Below are 11,521 nucleotides of genomic sequence, written 5' to 3'. Positions count from 1 at the left end.
GTTCAAAAGGTTCAAAGAAGGGTCAAGCCATATGGGTGCCCAATTTCTAACCAAAAAAAAAAAAATCATAAAAAAACTAAGCCAACAAAATACTAATTATCAATGGCATTGCAAAGCTTTAGCGTTAGCTACTATACTCCATTATATCTCTTTCTCTCTCAATTAGTACATAATATCAACTCTGGAAGTAATTTGATTTGGAGGGTTGGTATGAAAAATGCAGGAAATAAAATGAGATAAAGACAATCAAATTAAGCTGAAGCAGTGGTAATCTCATTTTCTTTAAGAAATTCAGGTCTACTGTGATTCAAAAGGTAACTGGTGCATAAATTTTCTACTATTAATCTTGCTCCCTTCATAATACAATAGCTTTAATTTATGGGCAAATTACAAACACCCCCTCGAGGTTTGGTGAAAATACAAATTCTCCCTGAGGTTTGAGAAATTACAAATTGACCCCTGAGGATCAAATTTGCATAGCAAATTAGGGGGGAATCTGTATGAAAATAAAAACCTCAGAGGGCAATTTGTTATAGAAATATAAACCTTAGGGGGCATGATGTAATTTCTCAAATCTCAAGGGGGAATCTGTATTTTTACCAAACCTCGAGGCGGTGTTTGTAATTTACCCTTTATTTAATTGTATGGCTCGTGCAATCTCAACACAAAATGTTAAACCTAAAACTTCCTTTCAAAATACAAGTTGACTTAATTTTATACTTCACACAATCTTTGCACAAAATGTTAAGCACAAAACTTCACTATAGAATAATTATTTGAATTTAAAATATTAAAAAAAATTATAAAATAAATATGTTTTTCAATTATAAATATTTTTTTTTCAATCTTTTCAACAAATGTTTTAATTCAAGCCATAAAAATATGTGTGCATATATTTATTTTTATTTTTTTTTTGTCACTTATAACTTTTGTAGTTAAATTTGTAACTAAATGATATAAAAATTAAATTAAAAATGAGTGGGTTGTGCTAAAATATCTTATTTGAAATCAAGTCTAAACATTAAATGGATACAAAATTTTAATCAAACTTGGTTCTATAAAACAAGGGGAATTGATTGAAAAAGTCCTATTTAGAAAATGGGTGCACCAATAAATCCTCAACTATGCATTAGAAAGTCTTGTTCACTTTTAATGGTTACTACAAAAGCCTGTTTTTTTTAGCAGTGTTTTCATAAAAAAATTCACTAATTGTTAGTTTTTACTGACAATTGAAAATTTTATCACAGAAAAAGTCACTAATTATTAGATTTTAGCAACAGTTGAAAAATTCGACTAATTGTCATTTTCATTGCCACAGATTTAGAAAATTCACTGTTGGAAAATCTACTTTTAGCAGCGTTTAAAAAATGCCGCTATAAGTGCCAAAAACGCCGCCAATTCTTTTTGTATTTCTTAGCACCAAACACCGAGGACGCGGCCGTCACTATAGCTTTATAGCGTTTTAAAAACGTCATGTTATAAGTATAGGAGCCATTTTAAAAACGCCGCCAAATATCTTACCTAACAGTCTCTGACGTCACACTATGATAATTAGCGACGTTTTGAAACGCCGTCATAGACATTTATACATTTTAAAAATTTAGCCGTTAGGGTTGAGATATAGTGACGTTTAAAAAACGCCGCTATAGCTTCTTTTTTAAAAAAAAAATTGTGCTAATTTTATGTGGTTGAACAAAAAAAAAAAATACCTATGATAAACAATTATTAAGAACTGATAATTGATGTTTATTAAAATAATAAATAAACAATTTCCTCAAATATCATAATCAAATATATAGAGGTGTATAAATGAGTGTGTATCATAGAATTTTCCTAATTTCATATTTGGTTCAATAATGAATGTTTGACAACTTCACTGCAGAAAAACAACATTTGAAAATTTCAGATGCTGCCTATTATCCATTAATAATGCACAAATCCAGAGTTCAGGAAGCTACGAATCCTCCTCACAAACAATTCTCACCCATCCCATCATGTAAACTACGGGAATACCCAGCAGAAAAAAATAATAAATGAATAAATAATTCCCTACAAATATAAACAATAATTTTATGGATACAAAACTAACCACAGAAATACAAATGCAATTGATGTATATTGTTGGTTCTGACTCGATAAAATTATTGAGATATTAATATACAAAAACAAATGTTGAGCATGAGACCTGCCAGCCAGCATCATTGATCAATTTTATCTTTATCCTTGGTAGTCACAGAAACTCAGTTCTTCTTCTACTGCTGCTCCCAATACATCTATTTTATAAATTGAAAGAAGGGTATAAATAATTATCAGTTACCATTCCTCCTCAAGTATGCTAACATGCTTAATCCGGCAATTAGTGCAGCCCCAGCAGCTAAAGCACTGTATGCTGAAGCCCACACATCTGATTGAGCATACTCTACACCTCCAGATTGTGATCCTCTCCTATGACCTTGTGTTCCTGAATGATCTAAATGTAACTTTAATACCTGTTAAAAAAAATTTAAAGGAAGGTTAAGGAGAAAAAATATTTGCTTTGGGTAACTTAGCTTCCTTCAGTTTACTTGTGAAATAAGCACTGAAAGGACCATTCTTACCTCCAACCGGCTAACCTTGCGTGGTCCACAACTGCCGCAAGATCACTATCTGACGCAAATACAACGTTGTCATGATCTTCATCTTCATACTGAAAATGTGGTTGTCCATGAGCTCGCAAGTAAAAACTGAGAATCCAAATAAGAAATGAGATATTGATTATATACCAAAATATGAGGCAAGTTGTTGCAGTCAATTTCATCCCCCACCCTCTGAAGGATTGCAGTCACAAGATCAGTCAAACTCCGTGTATCTGAACTCCAAAACCAGTTTAGAGAAATTCAGTTAAGAGATGTTAATTCTTAAGATGTGGATAATGGAAGTTTAAATTAAAGATAAATGACAAATCTGTAGTTTCTAAGCCAAAATGATAAATCTAACTAGTTCTATCAGTAGTTTCTTGTAATAGAGATCCAAAGGTTCAAATTCTATGCTGCATTTATAGAATGCATGCCAACGTGACAAGCAGAAGAAGAGGCATTGAATCTATGCATTCGACCCTTCTTATCTTGAATTTTGAAAGCAAAGGTATTAGGCACGATTGACGAAGGGTAGGGAAGTGATCTTGTTGTCTCAATGCTTTCAGAAGCCAATTTGAAAGAACTATCACTGAAACATGACAAATAATATGTACATAAAATAAACACACACAATTAAAAATGTAATATCGTCTTAAGAGCAAAAGGTGTTTAACCTTTCTGCATCTTCCTCCTCATCAGGAGATAATGCCATAGCAGAATCCCAAAATTTTTGCATCATATTGGGTGACGAATCGTTACTAACCCCGACATTGCTTCCGACCCAAAGACAGCAGGGAACGGTGACACCATATTGTTCTCCACTAATGAGAAAGAAATACTGGATTTTGAAAAAGGAATCTTCAATATTCAAGTTTAGATGCTATATATGATTAATTACCTAGCAGAATTAGCTATTAATACTTATCAAAATCTGTAAAAAATAGCAATTATGTTTTATACCTCAAACTCATGCAAGACAATTGAAGGTCCCAGAAAGATAGAGGACTTACTGTGGCTATAGCAGCATGAGTGATATAAAGTACATCAACAACAGCAACTGCTACTCCATCTGTGTTCAACCATTCATACTAGTCATAAACTATAATTGAAAATCATAAGAACTTCTATACAACCTTTTTTGTGTGATTGTGAATATAAAATACCTTTATCAACAACAAGAAGGTGTAGAAATTTTCCATCATGCATGATATGCAGAGCATCAACAATGGGTGTATCCACTGTTGCACATTCGGGATTTGGGGTCATCACCTATGATTTAATTGGAAAGCATAAGATTATTTTATTATAGATCATAGGAAAAGCAGAAACTTGTAAAATTTTCGATAGCGGGAAAAATCCCAATGAGAAAATCACCTTCTCCACTGGAGTGGACTTTGGAGGAAGATTTTGTGCTATTACCCGCATCAAGATATCCTTTGACTTGATAGAAAATTGGCAGGGACCTATCAGAATTCATGCTTTACATTACAATATAAAAATTGTAGAAGTTTGCATAATTTCTTTTTAGGACCCCAAAGAAATTTGCAATGTCAATTCAATAAACAACATGCTCACGTTAAAATTCCTCATGTTTTGTTTTCAACTGCTACAACAGCAGATCTCATACCATACTCACCCATCTTCTTTGTTACCATTAACACTGTCAGTTGGCGAGACAGTTGCAATCCTGACAATGCCACAATTGGTAATCCAACTTCTATTATGTTGGGAAATTTATTTTATCAAAAATAGCCACATAATATACAAAATAAAATCAATGTAAGGAACTAAAAAACAGAGAAGATATTACCTACTTTGAATTCTCAGGAATGATTGTAGACAAAAAGGGCCTAAACATTCGATCTCGAAGTGTTTCAATGAATGTGTTAGGACCTGTTTATCAAGCGAAAAATAAATAAACTAGCAATAGACAAGATGGTATGCTAGAGAATTTTTTTAATATACACTCTCTACAAACCAGCAATAGATGCCCCCCATTGTTTTTCAACACCTTCAATAGCAGCTGCAATGGCCTTTCCTTTTTCAGCTGCTCTTTCCATGCGGGCAATAGCATCGTATAAACACTTTGCTATATTAAGCAAAGCAATGACCTCTCTACTCTCCACAATAGGCAAATGTCTGAATTTTTCTGTGGTAATATCACGACCATATTCAATGTGAAAAATTTAGGAAAGAACATTGGAAAAATAATATGTTGTGGCCTTTCTGATCAATACTAACCTAGCACCATCTTTTGCAAGGCTTCTACAGCAAGAGTGTCGGACAGTAGGATTTCTAGTCATAACCTTGGAAACAGGTGTCTCCGCAAGATTCACCTCACCAACAACCAATATGAAGAATATATTTGAGTCAAAGGTTAGTAATATTAACCAAATTGATGAATTATGTGAAAGTTAATAAGCAAGCAACAGGATTGATCTCTTGCTCTAATTGTTGCAACCTCTGAAATCATTGTACTTTTAATTGTGATTTTGGAGTGACATTGTCTATCAAGTTACCACAATAATTTGCATTGCCAAAACCATGAAATCATTAAGGTATTAATGATGAAAGGAAGGCAAATGCAGGCCAAATTAGCCCGAAAACATGCTTCACAAGATGAATACAAGGTTCAGGAAAGCAGCCATCATCATACCTACCTTCATTTTGGAAACATAGTTTCACATTCAACACAACTACCATACATTTCCAAATTCCATATCTATATATGCATAACATTATGTGAACATAGGAGTATATATTCATGTATATACCCAAGAGTATGGGTAGGGATTTACCTTCCAATCTTCATTCGTCCAAAATGCACTTTTTGAACCTGAAACCCCATTCTTGTTACATGGTCTATGCACTTCACTTCTTGTATCTGAAGCTGCCTCTGACCTTGAAAAACAGTTTTTCTCAACAGCTAAATCCTCACTAATGGATGAAGAGTTAGAATTCCAATCAACATCATTCAATACATCCCCTTCAAGAATAGTTTTCTTGGAAGCTTTTAAAGCCCTCAAAACTTCATTATCTTTTACTTCAACAGCTGTCTTCAGTTCTTGGATCCTTGCCTGATAATGGTCACACGTTAGAATATCCTGAATCAAATTAACCATGGTCGATTCACTTATTCGGTCGTGATGAATTTACCTTAAGTTTCTTTATCTTCTCTTTTGCCTTCTCGAGTTTGCAAAGAGCACGGGCTTCTCCTCTTCCTAGAACATTGCATTTGGCTGGCAATTCTTAGCAACTCCTGTGGAAAGAAGCTATGAATTATGTGCCAACTGACAACTAAAGCAAAAGAAATGAAACTTGTAAAATGACAAAACAAAAGTTAATAGTTGTTCCAACATGCCACATAAATCACAATTATGCCAAAAGTGTTCTTTTTTCCTCTTCTATGAGAGAGAGAGAGAGAGAGAGAGAGAGAGAGAGAGAGAAAGCAAACAAATTTGTTTGTAGTCAGCTAACTGTGTTGCCTGTATGTTTGAACTCTACACAGCTGGCTAATCATGAACTTTAGAATTGCATTTTCAGTAAGTATTTCTCAGTGTTATACCAATTAACCTTATTTCTATGCTCCTGTTGAGGGCAAATTATTCATTTATCCGTTATTTTGAAGTATTGGAAATGTATACTAAGTTGCCTGAATTGAATAGTAAATGTTCCTGCTCATAATTTCTTTCTAATATGGCATAACAGGATCAAACTGCAATGTGATTAAAGGGATAACACAAAAGGATATTTGCTAAACATGTGCACAGATTTGACATGGTGTTGAAACAAATTCAGCATTTATACTGTTTCAACTTTGTCCTTGAACCAATCAAGCCTAAACAGAAACCCAAACCAGATTGTTCGTTGCCTCCGTCCAGAGTTTGAAATTAATATATTTATAATTTATTAGAAAAAAGAAAATACCCCCCTCCAAAAAAAAGGGGAATGATAGAGAAACTTACTTGTTGCGAATGATCAATTTCCCTATGCAACTCCCCTGGATTATCTTCGCAATTGATCAATTTCTGATAGAGATTGCCTACTGATTGGAAATAAAGCCAACTAACATTGGCCTCCGAAAAGGCCTGCTTGCATACAGGACATCGTTTCTTCTTCACATTTGAACAATACTCGATACATTGTTGAAGGCTAGGTTCGTCAAAAAAACATATCAAATTGAAGATCGTTCTCCAATAATAATCGATTGAAGTGAATAATTGTGAAGATATAACTATAATATGTGAGTATAGAAGTGACTAACCAGAGCTCGTGGAAGACATGGCCGCAAATGGAGATTGATTGAAGGTCTTCGATGATTGGATTGAGATCTTCATAGCAGATTGAACATATAGGCTTGGCAATTGTGCTACCTCCATTGGAGCTTGAAATGCGAGTAATCGAGGGGTCAGAGTTCAGATCTGAGCTTCCGGAAGATGAGAAAAGAGAGTTTTAGCGATAGAAAGTGTAGGTAGAGAGAGAGAGAGAGAGACGGTAGAGCTCACCTTAGTGAAATCAAAATCGCCAGTGCAGATGGTGGTGGCGATGGAGCTTCGAAATATAAATCGCTCTAAAATCACTGAACCTCTGAATCTCTGCAAACAAGGATCAAGTCAGAATAAAACGGTGGAGCTCTGAATCTCTGAATCTCTCACTAGAGAGAGAGAGAGAGAGAGAGACTGTGGAGCTCGCTACCTCGCCGGTGTAGATGGTACTGGCGATGGAGCTTCGAAATCGCCGATGCAGATGGAGCTTCGATGGAGCTTGGAGAGGGTTGAGAGAGAGCGAGAGAGAGAGAGATGTGCGTGTATAAGGGTTGAGAGAGAGAGAAAGTGCTGAGATTCAAAATAAGAAAGGACGGAGGATGCGCATGTGCCTACTGCATTTGGAGGCGTTTTCAATTATAAAACGGTGCCGTTTTGGTTAACAAATATGTGGCGGTTATAAAACGCCATTAAAAACTATGAAAAGTGACGTTTAAAAAAACGCCGTTAAAACCTATTTTTCCTGTTGTGATTGTCACAAAAAAACGTACTAACACTTATAGGACTTTTTGATTTATGCAAATATTTGTGGGATTCAGTGGTGCATAGGTCTTTATAACATGACCTATGAGTAATTATTCCATGAAATAAATATTTTTTAAATCCTAAAAGTATTAAATTGAGTAGTGCGGGTGATTGGGCCAATAGCTACCTTACTTTTTATCTAAGGAGGGCTACTATTTACCCCACATTTTTTCTTTCCCCCCTCTCCCCGGCGCAACTTCTTTCAACCCCCACCTAGCTAAATAGGTCCCCTCCATTTTCTCTTTGAACCTCACCTTAATCCCAACAATACCCTCTCCCTAATCCACCCTCCCAACCCAAGCCGCTACCATCTCTTTCCTCTGCAAGTCTAGTGGTCGTCATCGTCGCCGGCCAACTCTCATCCTCCACATCCCTCTTCTTGTCCGTCAGCCCCTCACATATCCCTTCTCCATAAAAGCCCTTATGAACCTTCTCTCACCACTGCAGCCACTCTCTCCCACCTTTTTGTCTCTCTCCACATCTACCATACCTAACCGTTGTCGACGATGAGAAAAATAGCAAAAAAAGTGACGGCATCGTAAAGAGAGAGAGACTTACTGGTGTCGTGTTGGTCACAATCTAGTCATGGTGATGGCAACGATGGTCTTACCATCCTTTATCTTCTTCTTCTTCTTCTTCTTCTAGTAAGTTAGGGTTTCGTAAACCCTAGATCTAGGGTCGGGTGACTAAAAAAGGGGTATGGCGGTAATGCAAGGTGGATGGGAGGTGGTGGCAATGGCGACGAGTGGAAAAGAAGGGGGTTGCGGGCACTAGTTAGGTTTAGGGTTAGGGTTAGGGTTTTGCAAGTGAAGAGGAATAAGTAGAAGCGAAGATAAAGAAAGAGGTGGTCGGAGATGGAGAACGGAGTGGCCAACGCTAGTTAGGTTAGGGTTTTCCAAGTGAAGAATGGGCTAGGGAGGGGCAATGATGGTGGGATAGAGGAAGGCCGTCAACCGTAGTAGAGATGGAGGTTGAGGTTGGGATTAGGGTTTGGGTTGGAAGGATAGAGATGGTGTCAAAAATAGAAATTGATTTTAGGGCAACATTGTAATTAAAAAAATAGAAGAGGTAGGGGTCCAAAGGAATAAGATAGGTGTAAATAGTAGCCTCTAATATCCCTCTGATGGGTCGTTTTACACATAAAAAATAAACACTAAACTGTACCAAATTCTTTAGAATAATGGTAAGTCCAAGTATCGATCCACAGGGACAAATGAGCAATTAAACTAATTTAATTGTTAAATTCCTAATTTAATTTTGATTAAAAAGATAATGATACTAGCAATTAAAGGTGAAATTGAAATTATTGATTTTGAGAAAACCTAGGGTAATGAACTCACCACTAGTTACATAAATAAGGTCTCAACTTGAAAATCAATTATATACAATTTGAACCAGCTAATACTTCGCAGTTACTAGTTCGAAGCATTGATCAAGCGAATTATCACGTTCAATGTATAGGCACGAACCATCTCAAGTAGCACGAGTCGTTCACTCTAAACTAGGGCAGCAATACGACTCGTCCCTTATAGTATGGCTCATTTTATACCGTGAATATGAAAGTAAAGAAAACTATTGCAGGGAAAGCATTCAATAACCACAGAAAGAAGAACACTTGAAGAAATAATGAAAAATATATTTAAAAACTTCTTCAGTACCACAAAACTTGTTCAAATCATTACATAATCAAAAATAAAAAAGAAAACCCTATTTACTTAGCTAGGGTTTCATCAAAACCCTAGAAATAAGAGAACTAGCAACTTATGGAGGAGTGGGAAGAGGTAGAGGAAGAGAAAACCACTATGAGAGATATTCTAGAAGCTTCAAACCCTGGCTCCTCTTATCCTTTGGAAAATTTCAGAACCCTAGAACAACCTATTTTCTTCTTTTTATTCTCGACAAAACGAGCTCAAGTCATTTTCATTATTTTTCCTTAACTGTGTAATGTCTAGGTCCCTTAAGCTTTCTAATTAACCCATGTCGCTGTATTGGGCCAATGGCTCTCATACCAGGCAGTTATAGGGCACTAGGTGTAGAGACACCTCTACAGACTTAATAACTCGAGTTAAAGAGGCTACGAATCCAAACAAGTCAAGTTTTTTTTTTTTTTTTTTTTTTTTTTTTTTTTTTGGGGTAAGAATCAAGGCTACTCATTTATTCATTTCTACAACACTAGCAATTATCAATGTACACTAGGGATTATAATAGAGAGATCACCGTTATGATAGTGTGTTCATGTGAATTAAGGCATACTCAATGCAAGTGTACTAATACCACAAATACAAACAACTATCCTAGTGCAAATATCACATGCGAGTATTTACCAATAAACCCATTTCATACAAGTCTACTATGTTCCCTAATTAACATATGCTCTCACCACTATACTAACAAAAAGCTAACATCAAGTGAAGTGGTGCAATCAAGTGCAACCAGTACAAACATGAATTGTGAATTATGACAAATATAAATACACCCTCACCCCCCAACTAGAATACAACATTGTCCTTAATGTAAGTAACTGTGAAGTAAATAGTAAAATGAGAGAGAGAGAGAGAGAGAGGATGTTACCATACGGTGTAGGGGCACATCCAACGAAGCACGAACGAACAAAACACATACACACACACTTTCTTTTTTTTTTGTTGAAGAAATAAAATAAAATAAAGAAATAAAACAAAGAAAATAAAATAGTATTTCATTGATTAGAATCTCGCGGTGGTGGAAAGTATTGCTCAAATAAGGCGTTCATCAACGTCCGAGTCTCGAACGCCTCATCATGAACCCTAGCGCCAAGCTGATCAAAGCACTACTGGCTTGACTCCCAATTTGCATAGAAGTCAGTTTGCATAGATGCAACTGACTGCTAGTACTCGAGCTAACGGGCATTAATTTGGTCGAATGCCTTTAGCCACAGATTGTTGAATGGCGGCTTGATTATCCAAAATAGTCTAATATTGCGCACGTGTCATGCGGAATGGTGGTAGTGCTAGCGCAGTGGTGGGCTCTGCTAGAACATCATTGGGATTGGCCAGTGCATCGGGGATGACTAGTGGAGGCAGCAGGTGAACAGTATTTTGGCGTCATCAGGTTTTAGCATAGAGCGGTGGCGGCTGAAGCGGAACCTCATTCATTTCGAATGGGTAATTCTCTTGACTTTTGATGAGTGTTGTAATGAAGTTGGCGAAGGGAAGGGCCCATGCAGAACTACCTCGGGTATTGGGCAATTTGACTTCATTCAGAATACGAGCTATTTGGTTGAAGATCAATGTAGGAATGTTGACCCATAACCCAAAATCAAATCAATGCAAGGCGCGGAGGAAGTCCCCCCGCCGATCCTCCTTGTGGCCTAGAGGTATTACATCCTTTTTTAGAACCACATTAAGGAAGAGAAAGCAACGTGGTAAGTTAGCGCGACGGATACTGGTGCGGTTGTCATCATCTTGCCGCCCCTTATAGAATTCAGTCACTAGTGTCAAGACTGCGAGTTCCTGAGTGAACACCGAGAATTGCTCAGCATTGGTAGTTTCCGTTGAATAGTTGAGAATCTTAGCAAGGGAGGCTAGTGTAAGTGCTAACTCAACCCTGTCAACAACGGAAAGAAGAGCTCCAGGGGCCTCGTCATTGATAGACATGTACTGATAAAATAGTCGCACAACATGAGGATAGGCTGGTTCAATGACGTTGTGTAGCTAGTTTTTTGTGCTCCTCGGAGGGGTTTAGTCTCCTCGGATACGATAGCCCTACAATTCAAACTCCTGTGGTTCTAAATCTAGTTTCACAAGTGCAATGTGAAACAGAAAAACACAAAAGAGTCCAAATCTGGCAATTTTGGAA

The 11,521-nt window shown here is 36.7% G+C and overlaps 1 pseudogene; it reads right to left on the bottom strand.

Moving 5' to 3' along the window:
* Positions 1-2,221: 2,221 nt before the first annotated feature.
* Positions 2,222-11,319, bottom strand: LOC114301039 (CBS domain-containing protein CBSCBSPB5-like; annotated as a pseudogene).
* Between the last annotated feature and the right edge of the window lie 202 nt (positions 11,320-11,521).

The sequence above is a fragment of the Camellia sinensis genome, chromosome 11, assembly GCF_055761805.1.
Source record: "Camellia sinensis isolate YWXY chromosome 11, ASM5576180v1, whole genome shotgun sequence".
Classification (NCBI taxonomy): Eukaryota; Viridiplantae; Streptophyta; class Magnoliopsida; order Ericales; family Theaceae; genus Camellia; species Camellia sinensis.
The sequence above is the reverse complement of the archived record's forward strand: the minus strand, read 5'-3'. Positions and strand labels throughout refer to the sequence as shown.